Source organism: Oxyura jamaicensis, chromosome 3 (genome assembly GCF_011077185.1).
Source record: "Oxyura jamaicensis isolate SHBP4307 breed ruddy duck chromosome 3, BPBGC_Ojam_1.0, whole genome shotgun sequence".
Classification (NCBI taxonomy): Eukaryota; Metazoa; Chordata; class Aves; order Anseriformes; family Anatidae; genus Oxyura; species Oxyura jamaicensis.
In genome coordinates this window covers 7,069,235-7,082,838 of record NC_048895.1, presented here as the reverse complement: position 1 = coordinate 7,082,838, position 13,604 = coordinate 7,069,235, and the positions used below count along the sequence as shown (strand labels likewise).

Genomic DNA, 13,604 nt, shown 5'->3' with positions numbered 1-13,604 from the left:
AGCCAGAAAAAGGAGGAAGATTGCTTGCCTATGGGAAAAGATAAATTACTTCTGAGATAAGTACTGTACCATCAACTTTGAGATCTCTATGCTAGCATCATTTAGGAATTCTGTGGTTAAAACAATTTAATCTGTATTCAAGATGTATTACATTTCAGCTGGGGTAATCAGCACACACATGAAGTTGAGTGAAGGAAAAAACCCACAAAAAAAAAGACAAAAAACAATCAAAACAAAACAAAAAAAGAATGCCGGTGTACTTCAGTTTTACTGTGAGATAAATTCAGCTAAGCCAACCTTAGGCAGATGAATAGCGTTGATCTCAAAGCCAAGTGTTTTGCCTTCACTAGGCTTTATTTCAGGAAAGCTAATGTGTGTTAGTTACCCTGTTTTTTTTTTTTTTTGCTCGTTTGTTTTTTTTAAATAAAGCTATTTCAGTCATAGTGAGGACAAGCAGTCAGCTTAATTTAAAGCAAGGTAAGCAGCAAGGCAATGTCTAGGTAAGAATATAGCACTGGCCTTACCTAGCCAGAGGCATTTTGTATTTGCAGTGACATAATCCACATTTGTTATCTTGCTCTAATGAACTCATCTGTCTTGAGCAATCAAGGCAAAACCTTCCTCTATTTCAGTTTTAGGGTTAAAGGCAAAGCCTGCAGAAGGCTTGAAAATGATACAATATATTAGGAATTGCTGGGAAATTGTTCTGTCCTATTTAAAATAGGGTTTGCTTTGCTCCCAAATTTTGAGGGGTTTTCTTTTGCTTTCAGTACGCATATCAGAGATTTTACCTCCTTCTGTTGAGTCTGATTTACCTTTCCCTTGCCTTTAACACAAATCGATACATCAGTTCCCATTTACATATCCCACTCCAGATTACTTCAGAGACTGAAATTTTTATGTAGAATACAACCTTTGCCTTCCTCTGAAGTTCCCCAGGAGCTTCTGTAAGCATCTCCAAACAGCAGTAGTCAGCAATTTCAAAACCAGGACATTTAAATTAAAGCAAAAAACCACCACCACCAAGAAAACAGGCTTTATAGATTATAATGCAAGCAAAGTCATGAAATTTATATTAAATGTAACATAAAATCAGAGCCAGAATAGACCATCGCATTACAGTTTGCTGACAAAGCAAAAAATAAACCTTACATAGCAGAAAGGCCAGCCTTTCTTCAAAACAGCACACAATCTGCCAGGTTATCTCCTCTGAAACTCCATAACCATTTTCTTACATTCTCCTGGGGCTCTTTGCTCAGGTGAGAAGATTTGTCATTTGCAAGTGGGAAACACTGATTACTTCCATTCTACCTATTGCATATACTGAGCCTGGAATGCCTTTCCAACCAAATTATGAACAGAGTTTGGACTGAGACCACGAGATTTACCTTCAATATCTATTGTGAATATTTCAGGGTATCAAGGACATATGGTCATATCAAAGAGTAAAGTGGATTCTCTGCTAGCAGCTATAGAATTTATAATTTTAAATTCTCAAAATTTGCAACCTCTGTGTTAATGAGATGGCCCACCCCAGCTGGTAGCCTTGTCCTTCCAGCTGTATTAGTTCAGTATCAGCTGAACCTTCCTTCAGAACATAATACTAATTTGCTGACAATAACACATTGGATAAAGGCACCACAATCTATGTGCAGAAGTTGTCATAGTGTAAACAAAATTATCCCCAAGCCAACCAAAGAGAAAAACACCCCAAAGCACAAACAAATCAAAAAACAAACAAGAACTCAGAATGCAAGACTCATGATTATCACATGGAATGCAATAACCAAATCCTTGTGTTTGCAAACAGTTTGAATATCTCCACCAAATCAATCACGTGTATCAAATATTCACAATGGAGCTCTGCCACAAAACATTGCAAACAAATCATTAGCGCAGACCAAACGGTATAGCTCTCTGCTCCATTATTTAGCCTAGCCAGTTATTCAGATACTTTTCTTAAGGTTCAAACACCTTGCCTTTCTCCCCTTTAACTTTTACAACCATTGGCTGTTACCAGTTCTGGTTATTTCATTGACCTACCAAAGAACATGTGACAGAATGTTTTTTTTTTTTTTTTTTTTTTTTTTAAAAAAAAAACCACCACCACCAAAACAGAAAGAAATAAATTAATTTACAGCCATCTTAAGTTACATTGGCATTAACAGGTGACCTTTTACTTCTCTCTAATTTTTAATTGAAATTCAATCTTTTTGTTCTCAGAGGAAAAAGTAGGGTGTGATTTTCAACACTGGTTCAACTTTTTCAGCTTTAAATATAATTGGCCTCAGCAGGGACAAGAACATAAACAAAACAGGCTAGGGAACTCTCAAAATAATCACTTTCAGATAAAATAATTACTATAATAATCAATAATATAATAACTCTCAAAATAATCACTTTCAGATAAAAACAAACAAACAAACAAAAAAAACCAAACACTGATATTTCCATTGAATTCACAGAGGTTTGGGGCTTGGTCCTGAGTATCAACTTGCAGCTGTAATGGCTAGCGACAACAGCTATATGGGAAAGGCATGACAAAATGCCTTCCCATACACCCAGGCCATGGCAACATATCAGGAGTTCTCCTTTCTTTTGTCACTTGGAAGTGTGATAACATGCTCAAGCATTACGCTGAAGACTGTGACTTGAGGCGGAACCAGTATATCCACTACGTTGTCTGTATTTACTAAAAAGATCTAGAGACAGACAGCAGAGTGAACTTACCTCCTTTACATGGCGAGCTAAGTGTAACTAATTGGCCACAGAACTGAGACAGGTATAAAAATCAGTTTAAAATGACAGTCTGCCACAATATCTCAAGTAGGAGAGAAGATACACTGGCGTGGACCCTCAGCATGAATGGCTGTGGCATGGCTAGGCTAAGTTATCCTGGGACAACCACAGTCCCAATTATTGACTGTGTCATTTAGTAATCAATACATTGGAAAAGGTTTGTAATAAAAGCCAATGATGCACAAAACATAAGGATCCAAGGTGTCTATCCAAATCTTACACGAAACCCATCCTTTTTAAGGGAAATATCATTGAGATCTTCACTAGTGCTTTACAATATATACTGTCAAGTGTCATACGAGTCCAGGGACACACTAGTCTCCTGTTAAGCACCAACATGCACGCACTTGTTTGCTCTCCCCGAGCAGAGGCTAGTGCTGAATCCATCATTTTTGATGGCAGCTCGCCACATAATCTTCAACCGCAGGATTGTAACTTGTGAAAAGATGCAGAACACCTCTCTATAACCAGAAACATCCTGATGACAACACTTTGCCCACATACCGGAGGTCTGCACTACTTCTAGGACCCAAATTCACATGCATACATTTCCATTTCATGGACTTCTGTCTGCTCAGCCTGAATTTAGACTGTCCACAAACACCATCTGCCCTTGCAGTAAGCACAGTACTTGTTCCTTTCCGAGCTACCGGCTGCCCACACTGGGACCTGGAAGCCAAGTTTGTTGCTGGGCAATCCAACAGATGGCTGTCTTGGATCTCTTTCCATTAACAATCACATTTGCTATAGAGAAACAACTGTCACTATTCTCTGGAATCTACTTCCCATCATGGTTCTACATAATTTTACGAGAAGAGGGAATAAGAAACTCCCCAAACCCTTCCACACCTTGTATAGGGAGGAAATTTTAACTGTGATATGACTGCTGCAGTCTTTAAATATAAAAAGACTGTTACACCTTTTTTTTTTTTTTTTTTTTTTAATAATCAGTAAGCCTTCCCAGTTACTATGCCAGCTTTTTGTCTACTTTAATTTAAATCTTGTCTACACACAGAATTACAAGAATAAATGCAGACAGATGTAATCATCATCCAGCACAACTAGTTAAAATTATCTGACTTACACTACCTAGGAGGTCAAAAAAATTATCCAGCAGATCCACTTGGTCTTCAGAATCTGTAAGTCAGCAGTTATTCATACATCCTAAGTAGATGTGGTTAAAAAAAAGTATTTTTTTTTATAAGCACTGTAGGCTCATTCACACATTATTTATGACTTATTATTAACTCCATGTGCATATCTGCATGAGAAACATTTAGTCCTGAAGATATTTATGAGTTTAAATGTTTCACAAACAGTCAGTGAATAATCATCCATGCTGAAAAATAATATTGCAAGTCATCATGGGTTAGATGTTTTTAGTTTTATTCTCATTTTAACAGATTGAATTATCTAACCATGGTTTAGAAATAAAAAACAACTAAGACGACGAATCAGATCCCTGAAAAATTATCCTATACTTAAAGAAACAGTGGCAGGGAATAGCTCATTAAAAAATCTTTACATTTTCTTTTTTCAGCACGCATTAGCTGAATTTTTTGAGCAATTAACACATTCATAGCACACCTGATCAGTTTAGGAACAGGACAAAAGGAAAAAGATTAATCAATTCAATAGTTCATCAAGAATAATTTGAACACTTCCAGTCCATAATGGACTTAAAGATTTACAATTAATCAGCACCTTTAGAGTCAAGTTCCCCATGTTCTTCAGGATTTAAAATAAATTAGACTGTATTCTAGACAACTCCATTACTGAACAGACATAAAAAACAGAACCTGAAAGAGTATTTAGTACAGATTAATGGAAAGAAAAGCTAAACTTACAGATATTTGCATGGATGCAAATTCAAATTTCACTGGCACTCCATAGAAAACATCAATGTTAGAAATATACAAGTATTTCTGTGGTAATTTCTTCAAAACATATCAACATCAAAATGTAAGGCGTGTTACTTTCTTACTTTTTTTTTTTTTTTTCTAAAAAAAATTTTTTTTTATTAATTGCTTTATTCCGGGGGGGGGGGGGGCGGGGTCCCAGGAATATCATTGCAGTCACTTACCTTAGAGGGTTCAGATTTTCACTGACAGCTCTGTGCAGCAGATGAACTACTGGGATCATTCGCTAACTATTCATTTTCTTTTCCAATGCAAGAACTTGGGGCCCTCAAAGGAAGCTATAGGAAGCCATCTCCCTGCAATTAAAAAAAACACAACTGTCTAAACATTTTTTTTTTTTAAAAGTGCTTTTCACACTCAAGTCATTAAAGAGATCCATTGAAGGTTACTGAACAGTCAAACACACTGGGTACAGGATATTCCTTGATATGAAAATAACTGGAGTCTAGGACAGATCTCAGGTGTACTCTCATACATGCTATTCTACTTCTTCCTATTCCACGGGCAGCTGCTGCTGGGTACAACTTTTTGTTTTTCTTTTAAAGCTACTGCTTTATTGGAAATCTAAGAGTCCTAGTCCAACCTTGTTGTAAGGAGGCTTTCTCTGGGGATGGGTCACAAGGTATCAATTTCTCTTATCTTTTTACTCACTTTTAACAGAGAATCTTCTTTGATGTTGTAGAGGCCAAATGTGAACATAAGACCAGTGAAGGAGGCCAGAATAAAAAAAAAATAATAAAAAAAAATAAAGGAAGAAAAATTTAATGATTTGGCAGAATGTCTTTGCCTGGAGTCTTTAACCTAAGTTGCTAAAGAGCACAAGGGAGAGGATGAAGACCAGAAACCTCAGCAGCCCACCAGGACGATCAGTCGCTCCATGGAAGACTGCTGCTTGCAGCATGGTGGTGAAAAAGAACAGGCAGAAGACAGAGGATGTGCCAGTGATTGCAGTCAAAATCCCTCAAGGTCTCTTAGTTTCATGCATCCTGATGCATCAGCCTGCAGCAACATTTGGAAACAAAAAAGTGCATAATCAGCCCCTGGGTTGAATTAGTACAGCTATTTTTATAATCTTATGGTACTCTGAACAGAACTACATTTCTTCTGAAAATGGAAAGAAGACAATATTGCTCTTTCTGTGATGTCCATGTGTATTTTTTGAAAGCATATACTACACAGCAGATTTTTCATCTACAATAGTCAATAGCCAAATATCTTCGTGGCACTTAAAAGAAACCAATGGGCAAGATTTTACTGGAAAAAATGTCTAGCCCATATTTATATGACAGCTGAGTATATTAAAAACGTTATATTTGTGAAGTAAATTTACACAGGTAAATTGTTTCTGATCCAGTAGCTGACACAGTTCATAGTCTAAGGGTCACTTTTATGTTTTCTCTAAGTCCCTGCACATAAGGACTCACAGAACAAATACCAACACTATCTGTGCTGAGAACCAATTTATTTTCAGATTTTCAACATGTCTTGCAACCCATGTTTTCATGGTCTTGCATGCAGCAGGCTTCTTTCTGTAGTGCATGATTTTGTGGCTTACTAAGAAAACTAAAAACCCAAACCCAAATGAATCAAACAAAACCAAACAAACTAAAGAGCCTTTTTTTTTTTTTTTTTTTTTTTTTTTTTTTTAATCCCACCTAGAGACAGGGATGCTGATAATCATCCATACTGCTGGGTTCTGCTAAAGCTCCATGACATCTTCAGAGAGACTCATCTGCGTCTCTGACTGATATGATCCGTAGTCTCTCATCATAAACAGGCTATCACTCTAGATCAATGAACACAGCCAGGTCTCCTTAACATACTCCAAGGTTACCTTGGTATCTAGATGAAATTTAAAATACTTGGCAATCAAAAATAACTTCTAGCATTGGCTACAGAAGATAGCAACATTCCACAAGCCTTCCCTGTAGCTGTGTTGAAGGAGGAACACTATGGAGAGGAATACTATAGGATGTTGCCAGGATTTGGATCTTTTATGGCTCAAGAAAAGGAATCAATATGAATACTTATTCATTCCAGTTTTGGTGGACATTATCAGTAACTCCTTTAATGCAGGCTGCATTTAATATTTATACTCATAATGGAAATATCAAACCTTTCTTAAAATCACTGTTACACTTTAATTCGCTTTTGCATCAGTTTGGCTGCATTTGGAGATTTTTCCCCGTCATCTGTATTTCTTCTTCTACCTAATTCCTTCCTGCTTCAGAATATTTCAGCTGTGTTTCTGAGTTGAATCCAGTGAGACTTGCCAATCTGGAAAGTGAACAGACTAGTGCTGCATTTCTACAGACGGACAGAGCATTTAAAGCCACAGCAAATTCAAGAGAGTGCTCCTCATTCCCAGAGCTCTTGAATTTCTACAGTCACTCAGAGTCCAGCCCAGGCATTAGCTTACCTTCTAAGAAATTCCTCACATTTTTGGATGTGTGGAGAAAACATGCAGCTTCAGCAGAGCACTGTCACTGGAGCTGATTTAAAATGGTACAAGAGAGCAATTGTGGCTTTCCATCATTTCTGTACACTTATCTCTATGCTTGTTGTAATTGTGCTGTTAATATTAGGTGGCTATTAATAGATTTTTCTCTGCTTTATCTGTCCTCACACAACTATTTCAGATTAATTGATAAACCAAAAGAATCCCATTCCTGGACACCACGTGATCTTGGAAGATTCTCGTGGTGGCTACACCCCAACAGGATCTTCAGTGAAAGACAGATATATTACAATTAAAGGGCTTTTTTTTTTTTTTTTTTTTTTCTTTCAGAAATTTGGTCACATAGAGGGTCTGTGTGGATGAGATTTCTCCTAGAGACTGGTGTCACACGAAGTAGTTTCTCTCTCTTTCAGAAGAGGTGCACGAAGACCACAGAGACCTATATCCAGTTAGGTTAGCTTCACAAAACCCATACCTTTCCTTAACAGTGGAACCATTCTGGATATCTCCCTCCACACTCTTCTGGAGAGGAAGATTTACCCTGGAGGAACCACTAGACAACCAAAGTAATGACTGTAAATATATCTGGAGAAAACATCCTATTTTTCTAACTTAAATATGCTCATAAAAATACCTTTAAGCAAGTCATGCCTTAAAAAATGATGTTGGTACAAAACACTCACACATTGGGGTGGTGTGGGGGAGAGGAGAAAAATGATATGGAAGCAAAAATCAAACAAACAGAAACAAAAAGGAAAGAACCTCACACACCTGACATACAAAGAGCTTGTGGGCTGTCCCCTAGTCTGAGATTGTCTCATAAATGTGAAGTGAACATTAAAACCTCACTACGCATTCTTCCACATACGGCTATGAACAATAAGAAATTGACTGTGGCTGTAAGGAGGTATATGCTTCATTGGTATGACAGGTTCATTATAAACGTTAATTATTCCCAGCCTTCTAATAGAGCATGCATGTATGCAGCCGATCAGATGGGAACCTGCTCCCCTATCATTCTGTGCACTTCCACGTACACTGACAGAGGTCTAAAAATATTCTCTCATGTAATCCATGTTCTCTTGAGGCTTTTGTTCCTGCAAATGTAGCATGTCCTTATTCCCAGGCCTGCTGTGATCTTATCAGGCTTAAATTGGTTCATCTGGAAAAACAACCTTCAAACTAGTTTCAGAGACTGTGATGGTTTGGGGTTTATTAACACTGTGGTTATTAAGCCAGACAATAAAAAGATAATGAAGGATGGTAGCATGGTGTTATTAAAATTACTTGATCCTCCCTACTTAAGACCCTGTATTTTGTTGCTTAGGTCAGAATATGAACAAAAGACAAAAATTGAAGAAATAAAGAACAGCAACTGTCCTTTGAAAACATTATGAATATCTTTCTTCATCCTACCACTTGACAGGAAAGTTTATAAATGAACATTCCCAGTTTATTCAGTCAGAATAACACAGGTCCTTGAGTCTGTGAGTTTCTGGTTTATATCCAGCCTCTAATCATAGGCAGAATCATCTCCACAGGAGATCTGTTTGTATTAAACAAATTTGCTGAGTTCAGAAATGGTTCCAGGAGGTAGGAATCCCATGCTCTTCATCTCAACCAGCACCCTTTAGCCCCTTTTAGAAGAGATGTGATTAAGATTAAACCTAGAGATGTTCCCAGTTAGAAGGTGAGGTACGACACTAAAGAAGCTTATTCTCTAGATCAATGCAAAATTGTCAATTTCTGTGCTTTTCATGGTTGAACATGCACTCTATTTCTTCTAAAGGCAGTAGCACAGTACATATTGACTGCAACAGAGCAGAAGTAACTGGGCTATAGCACTGTTCTTTAGCAAACATAGCAACTACCACTCATATATATTGAAAAACAAAGGGCAGTTTTACATTGCAGACCTGCATAGGGATGCAAAAGATCTAGATTCATCCCCAGGTTCATCCTTAGAGTTCCTGGATGACTGAAAAAAAAAAAAAAGTCTTGTAATCCCTCTGTATCACACTTGCATCAGAGAATCAAAAATAGAGCAAAGCATCCTTCCCTTCCTTGACTTTTTTTCTTCGTCTAAATGGGGATAAAGATTGATCCCCATCTCCTACCTTCCTCAGCACCACACCTGTAGGAACACACTGTGACCATGAAGTACTCTCATATGCACTGAAAAACAAGGGCACAAGCCTAAAACTAATGAGACAAGCACCAAGTAAAAATGCTGCCTGAGTTCAAGCTAACAGGGCAGCTGTCAGACATTGCTCTGGGAGCCATTTGGTTCCTACAGTTGCAGAGAAACCATCAATCTAGACATCTACAAAACTGAACTGCGACAGCAGAAAACTTTGAAAATGTGTAGTTTTCTAGGAAACCAACTTCAGTATCTCCCTTCTACGCTGCAGCACTGATGTACCCTTTGTTAAGAACAGGACGTTATTCACCTCTCTGAGTGCCAATGTCTTACAAGTCAATTCTGTGGTTAATGCAAGCTGACAAAAAGAGGTTTATGTGCTGTGCAACAATACCCACTGCCATTCACTCGAAGAGAAAATACTTCAAGGGCAGCCTGTTCCTGTATGACACAACTGGTGCTTTGCTAAACAGAACAGAGGACTTGCAGCAGTAACAACATTTCCCACCTCAAGTCCCTCAGCTAGGCTGTTAACTTCTATCTTGTGGTACATCTGAAGATTAATCAGTCTCTTAGCCTCCAATGGTCCAGCTAATTTAAACACAAACACACTCCGTGGAGAGCAACAAGCCTGAAGGAGGTGGGAGGGGAAAGCTGGTGGGCTCTGAAGGAAGCACAGCCTGCTAATATCTGCAAGAACTGAACATAAAATAGATAAAAACAAATTAGAGACCTATTAGAAATAAATTAATGGCATCTGCAAATGAAATTAAATTTAAGATAAGCACTCTAAATAGCAGGGTCTCTGGTGAGCATTAATGCTTAATTTTTTATTATATTCAATGAAGGCATATATTAATCAAAAATGTTTATGCAAGGTAGAGGCTTGACAGGAGTACTCTGTGCAACCATTCTTAAGGGAGCTGCTTCTATTAATCAGCTATTTTAGAAGAGAATGCCTCTACTCCATACAATAAAGTCAAGATCGTACTTCAATAAATCTTATTTAGGGCCCATGCTTTCTAAATATCCTCTAGGGTGAGAATTGGATGGAGTAGGCTGCTTTCTACAGCACAATATAATAGACTTTCCTTCATATTGTTTGGTTAGCTCATACTGAAAATAAGCCTTCATCTTATCCTCTGCCTCCCTTTCTATTGTTAACCTTTTATTGAATTGTTGAATATCCAAGCACAAAGGCAGATGATCTGATAAGTATGAATGTATTGTACAAATGAGAGGGACAAAGCTAAACATGCATTCAATAGCTGGTATGAAAATATTATCGCACTTTGAGGCAGGGACAAACCAAGACCATGTGCCATTAATGAGACTATTCAAAGTAATTTTGATGAAGTTATTATTCTATTGTCATTCAGTACTGAGAAGGAAGTGCTTAGCATTTGAAAAAAGAATTGTTAGTCATTATGTAGCTCTCTGGGGCACTAACTCTTTCAGGATTTTCCTCTTTGATTCTTTTATTTTTTTTTCCTCCCTCATCATCTTTTCAAAATGAGCAGTGCTACGAAAATAGAGAGGATTAGAAGTTGTCCCTGGCATATTTCATTGTAAGGTTGTTGGTTTTGCCTCTCTGCATTTATTATTTTAAATTCTATACGAGGCACCTGTTGCCTGTTGAGAATAAAACAATGGGCAGGTCATAAATAGCTTCGTGACTTATGCTTGTCTTTAAGCCTGTTGGGAACTCACTGCCTTGATATACAGGAATAAATGCCAGAAAGACATGGTGTTCAGCACAGTTTTGTCATGCAAATTGTGCAGTCTCCTACAAAAAAAGTTAAGTCCTGTTACTAACACTGTCATAATCTAACTCAGGTTAATGAGCATACATACATAAATATGCACACATACGCACATATATACGCATGTACACACACACTACTGCATTTGTCTGGGAACTGGAACACAAACTTCATGCTCTTCTTGGGATGGGGAGGGAGAGGAACAGAACCTTTCCAAATCCAGAAGCCTTACCTGGCGGTAGGCCCTGTGAACACTTTCTGCCCCTCCCTGAGAAGCTGGACTGCACTATAAAGTCAGCACTGATGAGGCCATAGACAGACAGCAAGCAGTACTGCACTCCTGTCCCTGTCCTAAGACTTGCTTATGCATTTTGACTGAGTGTAGCTAAGTACCTAGGATTTTCCTTGCCTTTGGAATTGCTCAGATGAACAAATTCCCTTTTCCTTCTTCTGTATGTTTCAAAGGATCTTTAATTATTTTTGTTGTTTTTAAAGACACTTGCTGTGGATGGATGTGTCCACAATAATTTGAGGCCTGTAGCCACTTATATCTCCTCTTCCCCCCCCGCCCCCCCTTAGTAAAAGATACAATTACAGTTAGCTGTGTTGTTTTCGTCAGATTGGGTGTTTGATTAAATATTTCTTTTCCTCATACTATTTTTTCACCCCTCTCTGCAATTTGGAAATGCAGCCAAAATGAAAGTCGAAGCACAGCCAGAACATCATTTCTTGCACAGAGTGAAAGCATTAAGAGTTGTGGGTGAGATCCATTCCATATTGGAGCTCATGGTAAAGCTTCTACAAGCCTCAGTAAAGGTAAAACTCTTCTCAGTTATTTCAATATATGAAGAAACAAACATTTTACAATTAAATCTACCATAATTTTAACTAAATTTAAGGAACATTCAAGTTATAAGTATAATCATCAGGCAATGTTTGCCAGTCAGGTTCTTTTTTTTTCCCCCCATAAAGAACTCAACTTTCCCATTCTGATTTTATAAATGCTATATGTTCTGTAGAGTAGAAGTATGTATTTTGAAGTTTCAAGAGATTATTCCATGAATAACCTATTAAGTAATCCTAAACTTTTAACAGTTGCTCATCATTAACATATAGCATGAATTGGCCTATTCCCCAGACATTTCACTCAACAATAAATTCTGATGACACCGACATACTGAGCAGCAAAACAGAATAGACAATGGAAAAAAATGAACTATCAAGCTGTTTCTAAGTGTTAGTGGACTGGCACTATTAATGGATTTCTCAGTTCCATTGATGGGCACCATGCTGCAAGCACCATGCTGTGCCAGCTCATATGACTTGTCATCTTTCTGACAACGCCGATGGATCTGTGCAAGTTTTGCCCCCCCAGGTGAGAATCTGACCCAACGTTTAGACGTGACATTGCTTTGATAAACATGCACAGTACAAAGAGGATGGTGCTATAACAAGCAAAAGACTCATGGGGAAGGCAGAAATAGAGACAACTGTAGTCTGTCAGCACAGGTGAAAGAACAGGGGCTGAAGAACAGAATAATAGTGATAAGTACCAGAATTTGATTTCATTAGCCAGAGAAGACTGAAGCTCTTTGCTGGCCATTTTACAATTCTCTCACTTGACTTGTTTACTGATGGAAATGTTTGCCAAGGAACTTTGGAAAAATAGTGACATATGAACAATCTGTTGCGGCATATTGTAGTGGTGTTGTTTGTGCTGCTATAGTTACTAAGCTTTTAGCATTTTCATAATTTGTCTTTAAAAAGCTGGAACTTGGCATGAAGTTTTTGGGTGCCTCTATCTTCAAGTCAGATGGTTTTCATATTTTTTTTTTGTTTTGTTTTATATATGTAGCATTTTCTTTTCTATGGGAGGATGAACCTAAAGAGATGCTGTGTCAAGGAAAAGGAGGTGTGCTCAGTTGAAGAAGGAAGCAGAAGGTGGGAAAAAACAAACAAACATGCATTGCATGGTAAGGAGAAACAGGTGCAATCTCCTTTGCAAGGTGAGAAGAGTTTACAGGATACTCACAGGTCTTATGTAACTGCAAAATCAATCAGGCTATTCAAGGAAGTCCTTGGGATTTTTACTTTCTGTTGGTTTCAGATCTTGTAATAATGATTTACTTCATTGTCGGTCTTAAGTATGGGTCCAAATCTCTGGATTTCAGTATACTCATTCAATAGACTCCAGAAAGATCAAATCAGCACACTGCTGGCAGTTACACTTCATCTTGCAACATGGATTGCATTAGTGAAGTGGAATTTGTGACATGATAAAATTTTTCAAATTTTCCTCTTGCATGAGCATGGCCCTGGATTTGGCTAAAAAGACAAACAAAACCACACAAAAACCAATCAGACTTTTGCAGAATTATTTTAACCTTGGACACACAATAGATATGAAAAAGGGCAAGGCCAAAGTGCTGGACAAACAAGATAAGACAGAATGAATTTATGCTGTCAACATGAAGACAGACTGAACAAAAAAAGCATGAGTCTCCCGCTTCTGTCTGAGCAAGACC

The 13,604-nt window shown here is 37.8% G+C and overlaps 1 protein-coding gene and 1 long non-coding RNA gene across 12 annotated transcripts in view; both read right to left on the bottom strand.

Moving 5' to 3' along the window:
- SPTLC3 (serine palmitoyltransferase long chain base subunit 3) overlaps positions 1–5,022 on the bottom strand; it is a 115,319-nt gene extending 110,297 nt beyond the window's left edge. For 9 of the 11 annotated variants that reach the window (XM_035322739.1, XM_035322755.1, XM_035322744.1 and 6 more), the window contains exon 1: positions 4,883–5,022. The gene's annotated coding sequence lies outside the window, so the exon portion shown is untranslated. Of the gene's footprint in view, positions 1–1,954; positions 2,040–4,882 lie in introns of all 11 variants that reach the window. The other 2 variants (XM_035322741.1, XM_035322743.1) reach the window with 1 other exon arrangement.
- A 1,137-nt stretch (positions 5,023–6,159) lies between these two features.
- Positions 6,160–10,011, bottom strand: LOC118164899. Its single transcript, XR_004749725.1, has 5 exons — positions 9,825–10,011; positions 7,652–7,729; positions 7,138–7,210; positions 6,746–6,995; positions 6,160–6,272 (listed from the first exon to the last, which is right to left on the bottom strand). It is a non-coding gene; the product is annotated as an uncharacterized LOC118164899 (long non-coding RNA).
- Between the last annotated feature and the right edge of the window lie 3,593 nt (positions 10,012–13,604).